Here is an 11576-nt window from a genome sequence, read left to right as displayed (position 1 = left end):
CTTTTTCTGAAAATAAATTCCAAAAAATATAGTTTAAAATGCTTATTGTTAATAACTTTAACAAAATATTTTTGATGTTAACACTTTTAAGTAAATAGTTATTGACAAAGCATTATATTTCATAATAAAAATGTAGATGTTTTTTACTTTTGTCACTTTTAGGCAGAAAAACTGTAAGTTAGCAAAGTTCATTTAATAGAGTTACTTTTGCATTGAGTTAAAAAGAGTTATAAATGTTTTTTTTTCTCTTTGGAATCAAATTAAAAAAAAAACATAAAACTTTTGCAGTTATATAGATTCTGACGTAAATAATTTTGTATATATATATATATATATATATATATATATATATATGTATATATATATATATATATATATATATATATATATATATATATATATACACAGTAAACTCCCGGTTATTCGAACCTCCAAAGGGTATAAGAATTTATTTCGAATAACCCAAAACTCGAATAACTGAATATGCTCTTTAAAATGACCTACTTTAAGTTTCTTTCAAATTTTAATTAAAGTAGAAAGTAAAAAAGAAAAAGACCCTTGGAATTTGGTGCTACTTGAGTTTTATCCTTGTAAAATAATAAATATTTTACAATTCATTGAAAATATAGTTCATTTTTTATTTTTATTTTGCTTAATTGTTCCTTAAATGTGTTTTTTTATCTTCAAGGGGAGCAAAAATTGTTTAGAATAACCGAAATTTCGAACAACTGCAGGTTCGAATAACTGCATTTCTACATAACAGCATTTGCATGAGTTTGTTAAAGATAATTCACAGGAAATGAAAATGTAATTTATTTATCTATATATTTTATATATAATAATAATAATCCATTTATTTAACCATAAAATATGAAGTTTACAATAATATTTATAAACTCACATAAATAAGGTTAGGTGTCACTCATATAGTTAAAAACTAGTCAATGGAGTGATACCTGAACCTATAATTATAAATTATATATATAAATATGTTATATATATGTATATATATATATATATATTTATTTCTACTTTTAAAATTTAATAATAATTATACTAATTTGATAACATTTTTTTTTTACATTTGCTTTCAGACTACTAATGGTACGAGTTTTGTTTTTTGATTTAGATTCTGTATCTCAATGATATCCTGGCCTATCGATCCGATCTCCTGTTAATTGTATTTTTATATATTGCATAAATATATATGCAAACACTCACACACATAAATTTTAAAGAAAATATTAATATTTTTATATATATATATCTATAAGTTGTATATTTTAAGCTTTTTTAAATTTATCATTGAATAATACTGTTTGTATTAAAAGTTGATTTTCGAAATATTGCGAGGGTAGAGTTCAAAATACAATATAGTTTTATTTGCGAAATCAATATAATGTATATATTTATATTATATATATATATATATATATATATATATATATATATATATATATATATATTATAGCCACGTTTAATTACGTTTAATAATATTTTGCGATATTTAAAACAGCGCATTTAAGCGTTTATTCAACGTTATATTTCAACCTTTACTCGACGTCTTTGAGTCACGTTAAATCGACGTTTTACTAACAACGTTACAAATCCTTGCAAAATAGACTGCTTTAACAGCGTTTATGCAACGCTTTTTAGGTAGCGTTTTTTCAACGTTAAGTTGCAACGTTTATACAACGCTTTTTATGTAACGCTTTTTCAACGTTTAGTTGCGACGCTTTTGTAACGTCATTTAGTAACGCTTTTTCAACGTTACGCAATGACGTTTAATCAACGTCTATTAAACAACGTTACATATCTTTGCAAAATCGATTACTTTGTCAACGTTTCCGCAACATCTTTTGCGACCGGTTTTCAACGTTGATTCAACGTTGTCATGTTTGCTGGGATTAGAAAATTTATATAAGTCATTGACATAAATTAGAAACAAAAGGGGCCCTAGAACTGATCCCTTGGGAACACCGCATGTAATAATCATATTATCCGTTTTACCACCATCGTAAGAAATATATTGCTTCCTATTAGACAAGTAACTTTTAAACCAAGCCAAGTTAGATTTTTTGATGCCATAGAACTCGAGTTTGGACAAAAGAATTAAATGATCGACAGTATCAAAGGCTTAAAACTTAAAACATATAAATTTTATTCCAATCGGTTACGCAATAATTTGGCCTCAGCTAGAGTAGATTAGTGTTAAACTTATTTTGTTATTATAAATTTTGTAATTATAAATTTTGTAATTATAAACTTTGTTATTATAAATTTTGTTATTATAAATTTTGTTATTATAAATTTTGTTATTATAAATTTTGTTATTATAAATTTTGTTATTATAAATTTTGTTATTATAAATTTTGTTATTATAAATTTTGTTATTATAAATTTTGTTATTATAAATTTTGTTATTATAAATTATTTTGTTATTAATACATCTTAAAATACCTTTTTATAAGACTTAGTAAACGAAATTTCTATTTTCATATAGTTAAAATATTAAAAATATTGATATTTATTTGTATATATAATACAAGAAATCTTAAACTTAGCTAATCCTAATATTTTAGATGCAGTTGTAAAGGCGTAAACTTTACTTATAATAATCTGTAATCTTTGAAAAATATTACAGATTATTATAATATATATATATACAGAAACTCTAAAGTTCGTTTTTAAGGAATTAACAACCACACTCTAAAAACAATCCGTTAGAAAAAGCAACGGATTACTTTTTTCCGTTAAATTAACGAAGTAGTTCGTAACCAAAAATCACAAAATTAACGGAGTAAAATAAACTATTAACGGATTCTTCGAAATTTCGTTAATTCAAAGGATTAAATATTCAAATCCGTTGAAAAACAACTGAAGTTTTTGTTAAAAAGGGTTTCTTTAAGAAATTATGAAGTGCATTCTCTGTGGATTATTTTTTTAAGTTTTGTTTGTTTGATTTGTATTTGTCAAGTTCTTTATTTATAAATGATAAATTTTTAAAAGGCGATCTTCTTAAACCATATTTAAATTGTAGATAAAGGTTTGTTGCAGTAAGCTTATTTTGCCATTTTTTAAATAGCTTCACATTTCGACTAAATGTGAAGCTATTTTAAAAAAGCACAATTTTAATTGTGTTTATCCATTTTCTTTTTTTACTAAATTTTAGTAAAGAAAGCAAATGGATAAACGCAGTTTAAATTACACTCTGTTATTTGTAATTTCGAAGGTTGTTAAACTTATTTTAAATTTTCTATATTAAGCATTGAATATATTTCTAATTTTTTTATATGATAAACTAAAGGGTTAGTTGAACAATTATTTCTATAATTAAGACTACATGACTTGTATATATCCTTGTGTAATTCTCTATTTTAAACGTGACATGTAGTACTTTACGGTATAAATTTAAATCAGTTATAAAATTAAAAATGTTAACATTTCTTTTGATGCCATCAAAAGACCCATCAATGATGGGTATCATTATTTAGGTTAGTTGCAGCTATGTTTACATAGAGCTAGTTTATATGATTTTATAATTTGCAATTTTAGACATGTGGTATGCAAAATTACACTGTAAGTTTCATCAGTTGTAAAATGTTTACTTGCATTTTTTTTATGGTTGTTTATTTAGGCTAGTTATAGCAAAGTTTATAAAGGGATTGTTTTAATTTTTTTATTTTTGTATAGAACTTGCTACTTTATACATGGTTCATTCAGGCATGAGGTATAATTATTTAAACTAGTTGCAGCTAAGTTTACATTTAATTTGCTTATATGCTTTTATGATTGACTATTTTAAGCATGCGACATGCAATATCACACTGTAAGTTTCATCAGTTGTAAAATGTTTACTTGCATTTTTTTTATGAGTATTTATTTAGGCTAGTTACAGCAAAGTTTATATGAGCCCCTGAGATGCATAGTGGTATAAGTCACTCATATCTAGTTTTGAAAAGTCTGACTAATATCACTATGGCTGTGAACAAAAACAACTGTTTAGTGAGGAGCATAACAAAAAACAGTTCCAGCATCATTATCAATATCATTAGAGATATACCACTTTGCCATGTAATAGAATAAACAAAATGCTAGCAATTAATGGAAATAACTCAAAATATTGAAAAAAGTGACTTATACCACCATGCATCTCATGGGCTCATATATGGGTTGTTATAATTTATATATTTAAGTTTGTATATGCTTTTATAATTTGCTATTTTAGTCACAGGTCATGCTGTATCACACGGTAAGTTTAAATTAGTTGTAAATCTATTATTTATTTTTTTTACTTGCAATTTTTTTATGTCAGTTGCAACTAAGTTTATATATTGCTTGTTTATATTTGTATTAAACTTGCTACTTTAGACATGGTTCATTTAGGCACGAGGATCAAATTTAAATATTTACTTGCATTTATTTTAATGGGTATATTTGTTTAAACTAGTTGCAGCTAAGTTTAGATATAATTTGTTTATATGCTTTTATAATTTTAGGCACGTGACATGCAATATCACACTGTAAGTTTGATCAGTTGTAAAATGTTTACTTGCATTTTTTTCTATGGGTGTTTATTTAGGCTAGTTACAGCAAAGATTATATATGGATTGTTATAATTTGTATATTTAAGTTTTTATATGCTTTTATAATTTGCTATTTTAGATACGTGTCATGCTCTATCACACAGTAAGTTTAAATTAGTTGAAAAACTATTTTTTTTTATTGCAATTTTTTTATGTTAGTTACAAATAAGTTTATATATTGCTTGTTTATATTTGTATAGAACTTGCTACTTACTACTAGACATGTGGTATTCAGGCATGAGGTATCAAGTTTAAATTCTAATATTAATACTTTTAACGTGTTTATTATTATTAAATAAAATTTAGTTTAATACATTGAAATGTAGAACTAATAAAATTTTTATTTTGCAATTTAGATAATTTTATTTGCAATTTAGAAATAAAAAGTTAGCAACAAATGTTTCTTTCAGGGTTATTAGTAAAAATTTACCAATTTGTGTTATGGTATATCATTTATATTCAATATTTTCTTTATTGTATTTTAAGATTTGTTTATCTTTAAATAACCGACAACAGGTTGCTGGAATTGAAATGTGCACACACATGAATTTACAACAGTAATAAAAATTGAAATCTAGAATAGTAACAATTGTATACATGTCTGTGTTTTTTATATAAATGTTTTTTGACCTTCAAAATAATAACTGTATTATTAAAATATATATTAAGAAACTTTTTATAATTTTAAATTTTTTAATTTTTGTTGTAATAGAAAGTTTCTGTATTGAATTATATTGTTATAAATATTTAATTAGTTTTCAATTAAAAAGTTAAAACGTTTTTAAAGCTTGCTAAAACATCTCTCCCGATCAAGTTAGTTAGTATAAGTAGTACTGCTTGTATCAGATGTTGAATATCATAATAAAATAATCTATATACTAAAAATAAGGACTATTTTTTAATGAAATCTCAATTTTATCTGGCTTAATTCCTTTCTAATTCTAATGAAGGGAATAATAAACTATTCAATTCAATGACGTAGTAAATTATTTTACCAAAACAGCAAAAGCCGCCCAGCGTAATAATTCCTTTATTTTAACGAATTGTTTGTTGCACGAACGGAAGAAATCTGTAATTTCAACGGATTTATATCGACGAACTTCAATCCGTTAAAATTTTAATCCGTTAACATAACGGAAAACCCGTTGGTGCAATAGCGACAGATGCAGTTCGTTGTATATAACGGATTTTTTCTTAGAGTGCAATGACTACAAAATGAACCAATATTAGTTCATTTGTAATTGATAATAAGAAATTCCTTCAAACTGCTTCCATTGATAAGAAGAATTCTGGTCTTATCTAACTGTAGTATCAGGCTCCATCTGGCTAGTTTCATGAAATATAAAATAGAGCACTGGAACTGCATAAAAATACTTAAAATTTAAACTGGGGATGTGTTAAAATTTATATATGCATATTATAATTTTTAATCCAACTGTCAAATTAATATTAGTCTAGCTTATAACATTGATGCTTTTAGAAAAGTTTCTTAAGCTTGTAACTATGCAAAATGAACCCTTGTTAGGCATTTCAGGAGTCATTTTCAACTAAATAAAAAATCTATAGTACCACTAGATTTGTAGTAAAAAAAATCTCAACGTGATTATCCATTAAGGTTATTACTTTTTCCAGTTATTTATTTATTTATATTTGTTAAAGTTTATAAAATAATGTTAAAAATGAAAATAATTAATAAATGTGTTTACTAAGTAATTTAGGTATCCATAGTAACCCAAAAATAAAACTAATGTCGCCATTAAAACCGCAATACTTAATTTAGTAAGCAGTACAAAAATGGTTCTAAAATCTTTTTTATACAAAAAGTTATTAGTTTTGTAATAACTAGTTATTAACTAGTTTTGTTTTTATGAGTAAAAGTGAATTCTGGCTGACTGTGGGTGGATGGGAATTTTTTTATGTTACAATATTAGTATTTTTGATGAAAATTTTTAGTTTATAAATCCAAACTAATATTTTTTATAAAACATGCATAAAACAGTTTAAATCTAGCGTTGCGTGCAAATTTTTAACGCCGATTTTCAGAGATTTTTTTTTTTATTAAAGTATAGCAAATTTTTTCAACACTTCGAAAAAGCAAATGTTTAGAACAAAAGTCTATAAAACGTCTATAATCAAACGTATTTTAGACGTCTATTGTAGGATTATTATGCGTCTATTGTAGGATTATTATATTAATTTAGTTTCTTTATATAAAAGTGCTGCGTTTTTTCAATTTAGAGAAATAACTATGTAACTGTTTAGAGACAAAGTTCTTCAAGTTTTATTTAACAAATTTCATTATTTGTACACAAGTGCAACTCGACAAAATGTTGATCAAGCTGTTTTTCGCTATCAATATTTCGTGAGGAACCCTTTCTTGTCGATTACAGTCTTGCATCTTCGAGGCATATATTCGATCAGGTGATCGATGAAACTTCGTGGAATCGCTGCCCAGGCCTTTTGAATTTGTTCAAACAGTTGATTCTTATTACGAACACCTTCACGATTGATTCTGCGGTTGACAATCTCCCACAGGTTCTCGATAGAGTTGAGATCCGGAGATTGAGGCGGCCACTCCATCGCCGATAGGTGGTTGTCTTGAAACCACTGCTTGACTACTTTTGCAGTATGTTTCGGATCGTTGTCTTGCTGAAAAACCCACTTTATAGGCATATTCCATTCAGCATGAGGTAACAAAACATCTTTCAAGATATTTTTATACATGAAACGGTCCATTATTCCATCTTTTCGATGTATTGGACCTAGACCGTTAGCAGAAAAACACCCCCAGACCATTACATTGCCTCCACCATGCTTCACGGTCTTATGGCAGTAACGTCAATCGAGGCGTTTTCCGGCCGGTCGACATACACGGCAAATGCCATCGTTCCCAAAGATGTTGAACTTCGATTCATCACTGAACAGGACAGTTCGCCATTTCTGCACATTCCAGTCAATATGAGATGTAGCAAACAGGAGTCTTTTCTTCTGGTTTTTTAGTGAAATCAGCAGTTTCTTTGCAGTGCGTCGAGAAAACAATCTAGCTTCAACAGCACGTCATCTGATTGTTCGGTCCGATACAGACAGCTCTAATTGCTTTTGTATCTCAACTGATGATATCCAGGGATCCTTCTTGACGGATCTGATGATCATAGAATCCTCTCTAGAAGTGGTGGAACGTGGTCTTTCACCTTTGTTATCTGCTGCCAACTTCCCCGTAGAACGATATTTGGAACATAGTCTTGATACGGTCCATTTTTTCACGCGATATTTATCACAAATGCTTTTTTGTGACATTCCACTTACGTAATTGCCAATAATTTTCTTTCTTAGTTCCAATCCAAGACTGTCGGGAGCCATTTTTGCACTTGAAGTCATAAAAATAATAAAAATAAATAATCACGCTTCTCAAGGCTTACCGTGTTACATTTACCTTGTGATGATACAATAATGCTCTGTGGAACACAACGTCTTGGTTGGATGTGGACTGTATTGATGTAATAAAACACTTGTTGTATTTCACTTCTTGTATTGATGTACTTCGATAAAACACTTTGGTAAAACTCACTTCGATAAACTGTCTTGATAATACTGACTGATTGACTTCCATATATTGACTGAATTACATGTCGATTTACATGTCTCTTATATAGTAAAATGAACCTGTGTGAACCAGTTCTGGAAGATTCTAAATGCTTCTTTTCGATGCTTCTTGAAGCTTTTGGATGCGTCTGGATGCTTCTGAATGTTTCTGGATATTTCTGGATGCTACTGGATGCTTCTAGATGCTTCTTCTGGAAACTTCTGGAAGCTTCTGCATGCTTCTGGAAACATCTGGAAACTTCTAGATACTTCCTTTAGTTATTAAAAAACTTCCGTGACGCTGACACGGACCAGACGTAAGAAAATGAAACAAACCAAAAAAGTTGCACTTGTTTTGTCCGCTGCAAAATGGCACTTGTCAACGAAATTCTGCCTGTGTGCTGTCACCTGTCAGCTGATTGCTCATGTTATGGCATGCTATGACTCCAGACTCCTGAACTGTTTGCTGTGGTAGTATAGTTCGCTTTGTTTTTAAGACATGTGTAATTAGGAACACTTTTTAGCATTGTTTGATTTTGGTTGCAAATGTTTTGTCCAATACTGTATATAAAGCGTTAAGATTTTGTCTATTTACGTTTAAATCTAGTCTAATTAATGTACATAAAGCGTTTAGATTTAGTCCTAAGTAAACGTATCCTAAACTTTTAGATCTTGTTTAATAGTTTCTATGATTTAGTTAACGTAATTTCAATGTATTAAAGTTTTAAAACTAAAATAAATTAAAATTACGTTATAACTTTCTAACTTTATTTAAGTATAAAGACCTATATAGCCTTGAAATATATAAATAAGATAGAGTTATAAAAGACCAGGTCTTATTTTTTATATTTTTTATAACTATAATAATACAATTATAAATTTTTATACTCTACTACTTATACTATACTTTTATTTTATAAAACAAAATATAAAGTTACAAACTTATATAAAACGTTTTTATATAAAGGGGATTTAAAGAAAAAATGTTTATGCACTATACTTGTTATGTATGTTTCGATAATTAAAAAAATTTAATGATCAAGCTTTTTGCAGTGAAACCCTATAGTAACAATTCTTATCAAATATTTCTTAAATTATTCTCATTAGCAGAAAATAAAAGTTTACATTAAGAATAAGTCAAAGATTACTAATAAAATCAATAAACTCATAAACCAGTCAATGTAATAAGCTAATACCTCGTCACGATTTAACTGCCTGGCACCACAAACAAAGTCTTTTGATTTAATTTTTTCTGTTGATTCCAGACTTTTTCTTATAAAAGTAGCTTGGTTTCTATGCCGCAACACACGGCATGCAACTTCAGCAGCTGTGGTCAATTCAGTTGCACTTAGTTTTTAACCCTTTGTTTTTTGGTTTTAAAGGACGAGTCTTCAAAGTTCTTTTTGGTTGTCCTTGAGTTTCTCCAGATGATGAAAAATTACATTGCTGGTTATCGCAGCTGCCGGATAGTTTCCGTAAATTAAAGGGATATTGCTGTAAATACTCCATTGATATAAAAGTTTAAAAAGTTTGTTTCTAGCAAAGAATTTAGATATAAACTAGATGTTATTAAAAATATTATGTTATTAAAAATATTATTTAAAGACATATTTTTACAGATATACATAAAAATTTAAATTTTTCGTAATCTACATTTCATTTTAGCGGCAAATACACGAATAAATAACAAATTAGTAAATAAAAAATTTTAAATATATTTTTCACAGTTTATATAAAGTTTTAATAAGCACATTACAATATAACAGTATATATTTATATACTTTAAATAATTTACAATATAGATATACTTAAAAAAATATTTAATGAGTAATATATATTGATTTCGACAAACATTGTTAACTGAACTACGCAAAAATACATTTCTTTCTTACCCATTTCAAATCAACAATAAATCTAAAATAAAAACAAAAAAACAAAAAAAACAAAGGGTTTTTGAGAAGGAAAGATTTTAATATTTAACAAAGTAATAAATTATAAAAAACATTTATTATGTGCGATAGCTAAGTTGTTACTGGCTGCCATGGCTATCATTTGCAATGGCTATGTTGTTACTCGATAAGAGTGATTTTATTAAGGTATGGCAACAAACATCTCTGGAATTAATTAAAAAATCTATTGAGCAACAAGATTTTCATATATTGTTAAATGAATAAAAGTTTTTTTATTATCAATTATTAATAAATTAATAATTATTTCAAATAAATAATTATCAATTTATTTATTGGGACAAAACAACCTAACAGTTTAACAACAAAACGCATTTTTTCGTTTTGATTTTATAATGAAAATTTACTTTATCAAATCTTTTTTTTTTATTTAATATAAAGCCATTTTAAAAGTAAAATTTGAAATTTAATAATAAATATACATATTTAGTTCTAAGCTTTAGCTGGCTAAAAAGAGAAAAACTATTAAATAAAATCATAATATAGGAGAAGGTTGCGTATAATGATCAGGTTTCCAAGATGATATAACCAGTTTTAAGGGTAGACTCCTGCTTTTTTTGCAAACGTTTTTGGTTAAGTATATACAAGTTCGACGGTGTTATTTATTTTAATTTCTTGGTTGTGTAATCGCTAAATGTTTTATTACTAAAAAATTTTACCAACCCCGTTTTAAGGTTTTGTTATTCAATATTTTGTAATTACGTCAGAACGATACAAGGTCACCAAAAATTTGTTACATCCTCTATATTTTATTTTTTTCTACTGCTAATTTAAATGCTTATATGAGATGATACATACGCTTTTGTCATGCTATTTAAATAATGATTTACTTGGTAAAGATACAAAAGATAATACGTTTTTAGACGCTCAAGATGAGATGCGGCTTTTTATTAAGAAAAGCGCATTCTTTTAAAGTTGTTCACCATGGAGCTTTGTTTTGGTATTTTAAGATCTAAAGTTTTTTAAAAAAAATAGTTTTGCAAACTTTTTTAGAGATAAGAAAAATTTATTTTTATTATTATTTTTTTAATTATGGTTAAGATAATTACAATTTACTTAAGTATAGTCCTTAAAGATAATTTTATTTAATTTTTTTGTGTGATTAACTTTATGTTATTTCGAGTTTTTTTAGTTCCATTCAAAAAGCTCATTTTAAGAAACTGGTTCCCTAAAATGAGATAATTGGGTGTATTGAAAATAACGCAATATTTGGTACAAATTTTTTTTTATACGGTTTATTAGTAAATAAATAAAAATTGATCATTTATAACATTAATAACTTGATATATTATCTAACAAATTATATACAAATTTAACTATAAATAACATTTTAAGTTTGATTCCATATTAGTAATGTCATTGCTTATAGTTAACGACGTAAAACATGCATTAACATCAGTTAATATCTTTTTAAAATCTGTCACAACACAGCAGATACCAG

General features: G+C 26.7%; 2 long non-coding RNA genes across 7 annotated transcripts in view; both read left to right on the top strand.

The window, feature by feature from the left end:
* LOC136074783 (uncharacterized) overlaps positions 1-1261 on the top strand; it is a 6056-nt gene extending 4795 nt beyond the window's left edge. For all 6 annotated transcript variants that reach the window (XR_010635428.1, XR_010635432.1, XR_010635429.1 and 3 more), the window contains 2 exons: positions 689-807; positions 1130-1261. This is a non-coding gene — a long non-coding RNA (uncharacterized LOC136074783). The remainder of the gene's footprint in view (positions 1-688; positions 808-1129) is intronic.
* Positions 1262-4381: 3120 nt separating this feature from the next.
* On the top strand, positions 4382-4926 carry LOC136075106 (uncharacterized). Its single transcript, XR_010635682.1, has 3 exons — positions 4382-4523; positions 4666-4689; positions 4787-4926. It is a non-coding gene; the product is annotated as an uncharacterized LOC136075106 (long non-coding RNA).
* The last annotated feature ends 6650 nt before the right edge of the window (positions 4927-11576 follow it).

The sequence above is a fragment of the Hydra vulgaris genome, chromosome 01 (genome assembly GCF_038396675.1).
Source record: "Hydra vulgaris chromosome 01, alternate assembly HydraT2T_AEP".
Lineage (NCBI taxonomy): Eukaryota > Metazoa > Cnidaria > Hydrozoa > Anthoathecata > Hydridae > Hydra > Hydra vulgaris.
Note: the sequence above shows the minus strand (reverse complement) of the source record. Positions and strands in the feature narration are given on the sequence as shown.